This window comes from Dipodomys ordii, unplaced genomic scaffold, assembly GCF_000151885.1.
Source record: "Dipodomys ordii isolate 6190 unplaced genomic scaffold, Dord_2.0 Scaffold39, whole genome shotgun sequence".
Classification (NCBI taxonomy): Eukaryota; Metazoa; Chordata; class Mammalia; order Rodentia; family Heteromyidae; genus Dipodomys; species Dipodomys ordii.
Genome location: NW_012267255.1, coordinates 2,428,516 through 2,439,767, shown reverse-complemented (window position 1 = coordinate 2,439,767; position 11,252 = coordinate 2,428,516).

Below are 11,252 nucleotides of genomic sequence, written 5' to 3'. Positions count from 1 at the left end.
GCATTTGACATGATCCAACCCCCCTTTATGATGAAAGCTCTGGAAAAATTATGAATCCATGGAACATTCTTCAATACAATAAAGATTGTATATGACAAACCTACAACTATCATTATATTTAATGGTGAAAAACTAAAGCTATTTCCTCTAAACTCAAGAATGAGACAAGGATGTCCACTCTCTACACTTCTTTTCAATTTAGTATTAGAATGCCTAGCTACAGCAATAAGACAAGATGCAAACGTAAAAGGGATCCAAGTAGGGAAAGATGAAGTAAAACTCTCCCTCTTTGCAGATGACATGACCTTGTATGTAAAGAATCTCACGGACTCCACTCCCAAATTACTCAAGCTGATTTGAAACTTTGACAAAGTAGCAGGGTATAAAATTAACACTCAAAAACCAATGGCTTTCTATATGCCAACAATGAGAAGAGCACGGCTGAAATCAGGAAAGCAACTCCATTCGTAATAGCCCTACAAAAAATAAAATACCTAGGAGTTAACTTAAACACAGAAGTGAAGGACCTCTATGATGAAAATGTTAAAAACCTGAAAAAGGAAATCAAAGCAGAATTTAGAAAGTGGAAAATCCTCCCATGCTCTCCTGGATTGGAAGGATCAACATGTGAAAATGGCAATACTTCCCAAGGCTATCTACAAATTCATTGCGATGCCTATCAACATTTTAACCTCATTCTTCAAGGAACTAGAAGAGGCAATCCAAAAATTCATATGGAACAATAAAAGACCCCCGAATAGTAAAAATGATCCTTAAAAGAAAGAACAGTGCTGGAGGAATTTCACTACCAAATTTCAAACTCTACTACAAAGCCATAGTAATCAAAACAGCTTGGCATTTGCATAAGAAGAGACCTCAGGACCAATGGAATAGAACAGAAAACCCAGAAATAAACCCACAGACATAGCGCCACCTAATTTTTGATTAGGGAGCTAAAAAAATAGAATGGAAGAAAGACAGCCTCTTCAGTCCATGGTGCTGGCAAAATTGTTTAATCACTTGTAGAACACTAAAACTAGATCCTTATATATCACCCTGCACAAGAATCACTCCAAATGGATCAAAGACTTGGAAATAAAAGCAGACGACCTGAAAACATTACGGGAAGGAATCAGAGAAACTCTAAGTCTTCTTGGCACGGGCCACAGTTTTCTTCATAGAAACCCAGGAACACAACAAATCAAAGGAAGGTTGGATAAATGGGATTGCATGAAGCTGCAGAGCTTCTACTGGCAAAGGACATAGATAGCAAATCAATAGAAAGCCATGAAATGGACAAGTGTCTCATATCTAAAATACACTTGGAACTCAAAAAATTAACCCACCCAGCAACAAATCCTCAAAGAAACAACTGCCAGAAAATAAGTGGGCTAAAGACTTCAAGAGAAACTTCTATGAAGAGGAAATAAGAATGGCTAACAGACACGTGAAGAAATGCTCAATGTCTCTAACCATAAAAGAAATGCAAATCAAAACAACATTGAGATTCCACCTCACCCCAGTTAAAATGGCTATGATCAAGAACTCTAGTAAAAGCAGATGCTAAAGGGGATGTGGCCAGAAGGGAACCCTACTGCATTGTTGGTGGGAGTGTAAACTTGTTCAACCACTTTGGAAAGTAGTATGGAGGTTCCTCAAAAGAATTCACATAGAACTCCCCTATGATTCAGAAATCCTACTTTTGACCATTTACCTGAATGATCACAAAGAAGACCATACTAAAGGTTGGAGCACAACTATGTTTATCACAGCATTATTTACCATAGCTAAGATATGGAACAAACACAGAAGCCCATCAGTAGATGAATGGATCAAAAAGATGTGATACACACACACACACACACACACACACACACACACACACACACACACAATGGAATTCTATGCCTCCATCAGAAAGAATGACATCGCCCCATTTGTTATGATATGGAAAAAATGTATTAAGTGCAGTAAGCCAGACCCAAAAAATATAAGTCCAATGGTTTCCTTTTATTTGCCATAATTAGTATATGTCCGGGAGAAGTAGAAAAGGTCAAAAGCTATACACACACACACACACACACACACACACACACACACTTATATATATGTGTATGTGTGTGTGTGTGTGACCAGATAAGGTAAAGTTAAGCAAAATGAACCCCAAGGTAGGGACACATGTGTTTTTTATTTCTTTCTTGCTGTTGTTTTGAACGTATTTATAAGGTATCACATGTTTTTTTGTTGTTGTTGCTTTATATATCCCTTCCCCACATTTTTACCCCTGTTTTCACTGTATTTGATGTTGGTATAATCTGGAGAGGGGAAGGGAAAAAGCTAAACATTTAAATTGGGATACAGTTTAACCCATTGCAACATGAGATATACAAGACACGATGTTGAAAAATGAACTTTACCCAAATGATCACAAACAAGACCATACTAAAGCTACCAGCTCAACTATGTTTATTGCAGCATTATTTACCATAGCTAAGATATAGAACCAACCGAGATGCCCTTCAGTAGATGAATGGATCAAGAAAATGTGGTATATATACACAATGGAATTCTATGTCTCCGTCAGAAAGAATGACATTGTCCCATTTGTTAGGAAATGGAAAGACTGGGAAAAAAATTATATAAGTGCAGTAAGCCAGGCCCAAAGAAACATAGGTCCCATGGTTTCCCTTATATGCAATAACTAGTATATTTCTGAGACAAGCAGAAAAGGTCAGATAAGTTGGTGTTAGGTGAAATGAACCCCAAGATAAGAATTCAAATGTTTTCTTTTTCTTTCTTGCAATTGTTTCTAACATATTTATAAGATTATTTCTTTGTTGCTTTGTATGTCCCTCCCCCACGGTATAACCCCTGCTTTCATTGTATTTGATGTTGGTATAAATTGTGGAGGAGAAGGTAAAAACAAATTGTTTAAATAGGAATACAGGTAGACCCATTGCAACAATTTGGGGGAGGGTGGAGGGAAGGGATGGGAAGGGGAAACAAAGGAAAAGGCAACAATGCTTGATAAGAAACATACTCATTACCTTGGCCAAGTAATTGTAACTCCTCTGTATGGTATTTTTGCAATAAAAAACAACAACACAATTTAAGTGGTGGGGTAGGGGGATGGGAGGGGTAGTGAGTGGGAGTGTAGCTGTGGAGGTGGAAGGTAGGGATGGTAAGGGAAAAACAAAGGAGGGAGGAGGCAACAATTATTGATAAGAAATATACTCATTACCTTGCTTACGTAACTGTACCCCCTCTGTATAGTATTTTTACAATAAAAAACTTATAAAAAATAAAATCAAGAAATGCAAAAAAAATATTTGGGAAAATCAATCAACCAAACTAAAAAAAAAAAAAAGAAATGTACTTATGTATTACCTTACTTATGGAACTGTAACCCCTCTGTACATCACCTTGACAATAAAAAAGAGAGGAAAAAAAAACCCAGAACTACCATGAAAAGAAAAAAGAAATAAAGTACATCTAAGTACATCTGATACCTTTGCTGACATCTGATAATGATATAATTGGTAATAAGTATCTGATCACGTATCATGTCCATTACTGTTATCACCCTGGTCAAAATCCATTACCTAAAGTGTATTCCCCATCTGACCCTACTTTCCTTCAGTTTATTGTCAATACCATAGCCAAATTGACCATGTTAAAAATCTAAATCATACCATAAGCTTCTTTTGCTCAAAAATCAGAAAACAAATTCCCATTTCTCTTGGACTAAGAGCGAAATTCTTTTATAATGTCTCATTGACTGTCTGTCTACCTGGATTAGTCTGCTCTCAGATATTTTCGGATTACTTCCTGTAGTGGTCAGTCTGTTTCAACTTGACTTGGCTATAGATCCCAGTTATTCAATCAAACACTAATCTAAGTGTTGCTGTAATGGTATTTTGTGGATATGATTAACATCTAAAGTCTGTTGATGTTAAGAAAAGCAGATTATCCTGGATAATCTGGGTGAGAGTGAATTCAATCTCTTGAAAGGATTTAAAAGCTGAGCTAAGGTTTCTCTAAAGAAGAAAATTCTGCCTGGTGACTGAAGTTTCAGTTGCTTGTTATTTTCCAATTGCTCTTTGGAAGCTTATAGATGTTGGACTTGCTGAACCAGCCCTCAAATCATAAGCAAGTCATTTCCTTGTAACTTCTCTGTCTCTCTCTCTCTCTCTTTCCATTCCTCTCTGCTCTGTGTCTTTTTTTCTCTCATAACATTTATATACTTCTAGTGTTCTGTAGTTTGCTTATTTATTATTTTATAGCTGTTATCATTTTCTAACATAATATAGTATGTTTATGTGGCATATTTATTCATTATTTATTCTGTTTACTGTTTATTATCTACAGTTCTTGATTCAATGTAAATCTCACAAGTAAAAGATGTATACTTGCTTTGTTTACTGATGCATTGCCATTTCTTAGAATGATGTTTGTAACTTAATAAGTGCTAATAAATATTTTTGAGTGAATGGGTGAGGTGATTGGTGTAAATATTTAGCTTTGAGATGATTTGCTGACTGCTGTTTTCTATGAACCCAAAACCAGATTGCAATTTCTAAGTTTATTCTTTTTTGGAAATTCTGGAGTGTGTTGCCAGAAGCAAGCACACACACACACACACACACACACACACACACACACACACCCCAATAGGGAAATTCTTGATTATATATATCAATAATAAAACAAACCCTAATGTTTCATTAAATAGAGCACTTAACTTGTATGGCAGTAAAAACAATTTTTCTCTGGGATGGTATGTATTCAGTAAAACAATTATCATTTTTATTTGTGTAGTTACATTACTGGTACATGGATAAGAAATGAAAAGCTGGTTTCCCCTGTGGGAAGATTTTAGATTTCAATAGTAGAAATTTGAGAGGCTAGTCAATTCAAAGCCATGCTGATGAAGTGCATAAGAAATATCTGTATTGAATGCACAATCTCAGTCATAACTGCCAGATTTGGAAAGAGCATAAGCAGAATTAGAAACCACAGGACTGGAAAGTTATAGGACACAGTTTTATTTTTATTATTATTTTTTAATAATTCAGCCCTGACCCAGACTCATTTCTGATTTGATAGAGGATTGTCTTTTATTTTATATTTTATATGTATTATATATATAACTATGTCTAAAAAAGTTACATATGTATTCATTTGCCCAAAGTGCTATGTTAAAAATTCGTAGACTAGGTTTTATCTCTCTCAATTGTGGACACTGAGAAGTTCATTAGGAAACTGCTAAGATCAGTGTCTATTTAAAGGCAGGTATTATGGTTCCTAAGTGAAGCTTTTACCTATCCTTCATAAAATAGAATGGAAGAGAGTGAGGTAAGGCTCTGGTCTGTCTTTTGTAAGGGCATTAATCCTTTGGGCTGATTTCTCAAGGACTTATACCACCAGCCCATTATATTCTAGTACTATTACTGTGGGAGTTCTGATTTCAACATATGAATTTTAGGGCAGTACATATTTTCAGTTCATAGGAATGTGCAAATCATAAAGTGTGATCAAAGAATGAATAATTGAAGCAGATACTAACATGTTACAGAGATTAGAGTTATTAGCAACAATTTAAGAGTCTAGTTAACATATTAAATATGGATAAGGATGGGGAAAATGAATGAAGTATATGAAGAATTTAAACATTTATTGACATCTATAATAAGATAAACCCAAAGGATATCTTAGAATTGCAATATTTAGTGTCTAAATTTCAAAATTAGAATTTTAGAAATATATTAAATTTGTATATATATTAAATATTATATAAAAGGTATTTTTATATTTAATATGAAGAAAAGAAATTGGAAAACATATCAGAAGAGAACCTTCAATGTCAACTGTAGAATAAAGAAAATGATGGAAAGAAGAATACAACATACAAAAACATATGGGTCTAGTCATGATGGTACATGCCTAAAATCCCAGCACTTGGGGAGGATTGCAAGTAGGAGTACTGCAAATCTGAGGCTAACTTGTGCTACAAACAAGGTCTTGCCTCAAAAAAGAAAAAAGAAAAAAGAAAAGCAATGTGCCTGGTGCACAAAGATATTTTGTTTTTTTTCCAAGTTTATTTTTAAAAAGGGAGCATAATATAATAACATTTTATTATTTACCTGTAATTCTGCTGATTGACTGAAAGGTACTTTGAATCTTTTGGGGTTTGACTTATCTCAGCTGATATAGAGTGATGATCAAGAATGATCATATGTCTAGAGTTACTTAGTACATACATTAGTTGCAACATGCCAGGTATTTGGGAAGTTGTAGAGAGACAGATGAAGCCAAGCTCTTCTTTTCTTGGTTTTCTCTATGGAGTTCACTGAATTTCCCCTACATGATATTTTCAAGATTTTATGAATATCAGGATCATAAAACTACGATGTTCTCTTCTGGCATCAAAATTGCCCAATGTCCAAACTTAAAGAATACAGAAATAAACTCATTCTTGATAGGAACAGAAACACATTCTCGCTGCAAGAAGAGTGACTGACTAAAATGCTAATGAAGAAGCAATGTAGCCATTTTAAGTCAATCACAATCTAAAATTGAAAAGCTGAGAGATAGATTTATATTAAAAATATATGCAGAGTTAATTGGTAAGCATTTTCCAGAAATGTTTAAAGATATCCAATTCTAGATTTAAAAGATTAAAAAATAAAATAAAAATAAATTAAAATTAATTAAACCAAACAATAAAAAACCCTAGCTACCTGTAACCTAAAATGACAAAAGACAATCTTCCTCCTCTAGCTTCTCCTCATCTTCCTTTTCCTACTTATCCTCCTTTTCTCTTCTTCCTTTCTTTCTTCCTTCCTTCCTTCCTTCCTTTCTTTCCTTCCTTTCTTTCTTTCCTTCCTTCATTTCATTTATTCTTTTTCTTTCCAGTATCAGGGTATGAAGTTAACATCATGTACTTGTTCACTCAGCTGGCAGTCTATACTTTAAGTCACTTCTCAGCCCAATATTTTGCTGATCATTTTGGAGATGAAGTTTTTCAGACTTTTCTGCTAAGCCTGGTTTGTAACTGAAATTCTAAATTAAAGACAGTCTTAAAGGAGGCCAGAGAATAATTTAGCATCACTTTCATAGAAACAATAGAAAAGTGTGGGCTGATTTCTGAACTAACATACCATTGTATCTACTTGATATTACCTGTTAGAAATAGAACAAATAATAATATGTATTAGTATCAATTAAAATAGAGCTGTCAGGGGTGGCTCAGTCCTGTAATCCTAGCTACTCAGGAGCCTGAGAGATCTGAGGATCTTGGTTCAAAGCCAGCCTAGGCAGGAAAGTCCGTGAGACTCTTTTTTTTTGGGGGGGGTGGGGGCGGGGATGGGGGGTCCCGTCGTGGGGCCTGAACTCTGGGCCTGGGCACTGTCCCTCAGCTCTTCAGCTCAAGGTTAGCGCTCTACCCCTTGAGCCACAGCGCCACTTCCGGCTTTTTTCTTTTTGCTTATGTGGTGCTGAGGAATCGAACCCAAGGCCTCATGCATGCAAGGCAAGAGCTCTACTACTGAGCCACCATGCCAGCTGTACACACTCCCCTCCCCCCCCACCCCCGCCACTCTCGTGAAACTTATCTCCAATTTACTACCAGAAAACTGGAAATGGTGCTGTGGCTCAAGTGGTAGAGCATTGGCTTTGAGCTGAAAAGCTGAGGGACAGGGCCCAGTTCCAGAGGTCAAGCCCCATGACCAACCAAAACAACAACAACAAAAACAAGCAAGCAAGCAAGAGAACAAATAACTATTGAATAATAATATTGCTAGTTATATAAAACTATTAAAGCATTCTGTGGGTTTTAATGCATATCAGTAAAATCATTTTAGGATGCTCCTTAGCAAAACAACATAAAGCTAAAGCTAAAATTTGTCTGTGATCTAAACATTTAACTTATTTTTCCTCCACATTGTAAAACAGAATTAACAAGCTATGCAATGAAGTTTAATTCTGTTCTTCATTTCCAATATTCATCTCTCCAAAATTGAAAAAGCAAACAAACACAAAATGTCTGCAAAAAAAATCCACAGAACCTTTCATAAAAATTGTCTCAAACTAGAAATAACGTTTGCATCAAATACAGGATGAAAAAAAACATTGTTATTTTTTTCTTTGAAAGGAATTTGGTGCTTTGATTTTATTATGAACATTGACTACCTTTATCCTGAATATATTTAATAGGTAATTTCATTCTGGCCATACTTAGATTATCATAGGTCATCGGCCATTTATAAAGTAAATAATGATATGAGGCCCTTTCCCATATCTGGGGCCCTTACTCTTGGGGATGATGATCAAAGACAGGGCAACTTTTCTTACATATAAATTCTCTGTACTTGCTAGGCAACAAGTGGAGAAAAACAATTTTTCCCTGAATGTATATGGAGCAATAAGGCTCTGATTTTTTTTTTCTCACACAGAGGGAAACAAATGTTCTCCTTACTAAAGGGATAAAAGAGGGCTTGAATTCCTACTACAACCTTTAGGAATATGATTATAATCTCTCCAAGGGCTCAATACTCCCAGGTGTCATCAGATTTTGCAATCCAGTGACATTGCTAAAGTCTTGAGCCTTTTTCTCCTGAAACATAAACACATACTACTGGTATTAGGTAAATCTCTTTGGATTTCTCTATACAATTGCAAATTAATTCCCCCATGCTTTCTCTCAGCTCAGATCCCAAGTTAATTGTGAAGTTTATTCAAAAATCTCCCATTCTGTAGAAATACAAACATATTTTTTTCTATATTGTATAACTTGACAGTTTTATGGAAGAATAAAATACTTCTAAATTCTGAAATGAATAAATCACACACACACACACACACACACATAATATTATTGAGCAAGGGACTGGTGGCTCATGCTTGTAATCTTAGCTAATGATGAGGCTGAGATCTGAGGATCCCAATTCAGTCCATGAAATTATTTTTTAATGCTCAACCTCTCTAGCCATAAAAGAAATGCAAATCAAAACAACATTGAGAAACCATCTCACTCCAGTTAGAATGACTATAATCAAGAACTCTAACAACAACAGATTCTGGAGGGGATGCAGACAGAAGGGAACCTTACTGCATTGTTGTTGGGAGTGTAAACTTGTTCAACCACTTTGGAAAGCAGTATGAGGCTCCTCAAAAGATTCCACATAGAGCTCTCCTATGACCCAGCAATTCCACTTTTGGGCATTTACCCAAATGATCACAAACAAGACCACACTAAAGCTACCAGCACAACTATGTTTATTGCAGTATTATTTACCATAGCTAAGATGTGGAACCAACCCAGATGCCCCTCAGTAGATGAATGGATGAAGAAAATATGGTATATATACGCAGTGGAATTCTATGCTTCCATCAGAAAGAATGACATCACACCATTTGTTAGGAAATGGAAAGACTTGGAAAAAATTATATTAAGTGAGGTAAACCAGGCCCAAAGAAACATAGGTCCCATGGTTTTCCTTATTTGCAGTAATTAGTATATGTCTGAGTCAAGCAGAAAAGTTCAGATAAGCTGATGTTAGGGGAATGAACCCCAAGATAAGTATTCAAATGGTTTTTTTTTTAATTTCATGTAATGGTTTCTAACATATTTATAAGTTGATTTCTATGTTGCTTTGTATGTCCCTCCCCCACAGTATAACCCCTACTTTCAATCTTTTTGATGTAGGTGTAATTTGTGGAAGGGAAGGGAAAAAAACAAATCGTTTAACTAGGGATACAGATGGACCCATTGCAACAATGAGATGTACAAGTTGTTATGTCGAGAAACAAACTTAACAACTTTGGTGGGGGGTGGGGGGAGGATGAGAAGGGATGGGAAGGGGAAACAACAAGGAGGTAACAACGCTTGAGAAGAAATGTACTCGTTATCTTGCCCATGTAATTGTAACTCCTCTGTACGGTATTCTCACAATAAAAAATTAGAAAATTAAAAACAAAAGAGAAGTAGATGTTTAGATAAAGGGCCTAAAAAGTGCCTCTTACAGAATTCGTATTGATGACGATGACTTTTATTAAAATACATGCTGAGATTCTTTATTAGTGGTTACAGGGCTAGGATATAGTCTATGCTATATACCAGTGTCCTTGCTCAGAAATGCTTATAGCCCCAGACTGTCAGAGAGAAATCATGAAACAGATTAAGTAAATGCCTTGAAACAGCTATATTTGGAAATATTAGTAGGTTAAAAAAATAAAAGATGAGCAAAGATTGTCATCAGCTGATAATTATAAGCATTAGTAGCAGGTGTTTAGATTACATTTAGTAAAAAACAGACCTCTAAGAGATGTATTTGCATTAGGGGCATTTAGAAATTGAATGAAAATATCATTAATAAGCAGAAGTTACAGGTTAAGTAAAAGTAGATACTGTATTAGATACATTTCAGTAGAGGTCTTCATCATCCTACATGGAGTTCTTGAGTGCAGAAGGCCTTCATAACTTCCCGTGTTGAGCTAGGAAGTGTTTCTCATATCTGTACATAGAACAGTGACTGAATCAAGGAGTTTCAATTTGTGTGAAACAGTAGGGAAGACAGCAATTTGGAAGGGAAAATCACTCAGGGATGAGAGTTGAAGTTCTGCACAACACAACACTACACCCATACTACATGCTACACTGACCTACCAGCTTTCTAACATTTTAAGTCATGTTGGAAACAGAATCTTTACCACTCAAATTTTCCTACTATTCTAGAGAACATACAAAAGGTAGATTATTGAAACAAACAGAATCCTGTTACTAGATTGAGTCCTGAGGTCAAAACTGGTCTTTCTTGCTATTCTTTATAACGTATTTATAAGGTAGCATGTGATTTTTGTAGTTGTTGTTTTGTATGTTCTTCCCCCACAGTATAACCCCTGCTTTCACTGTATTTGCTCTCAGTATACTTTGGGGAGGGGAAGGGAAAAAACAAAATTTTAAATAGGTGGACCCATTGTAACAATGAGATGTTTCATGTTGAAAAATGAACTTTACCATTTAGGCAGGGGCAGGACAGCGTGGGGGGGGCAGGGATTGTAATTGTGGAGATGGGAAGGAAGGGATGGTAGGGAAAAACAAAGGAGGAGGCAACAATGTTTGATAAGAAATATACTCATTACCAAAAGGAAATCAAAACAGAACTTAGAAAATGGCAAAACCTCCCATGCTCCTGGATTGGAAAGATTAACATCGTGAAAATGGCAATACTTCCCAAGGCTATCTACAAATT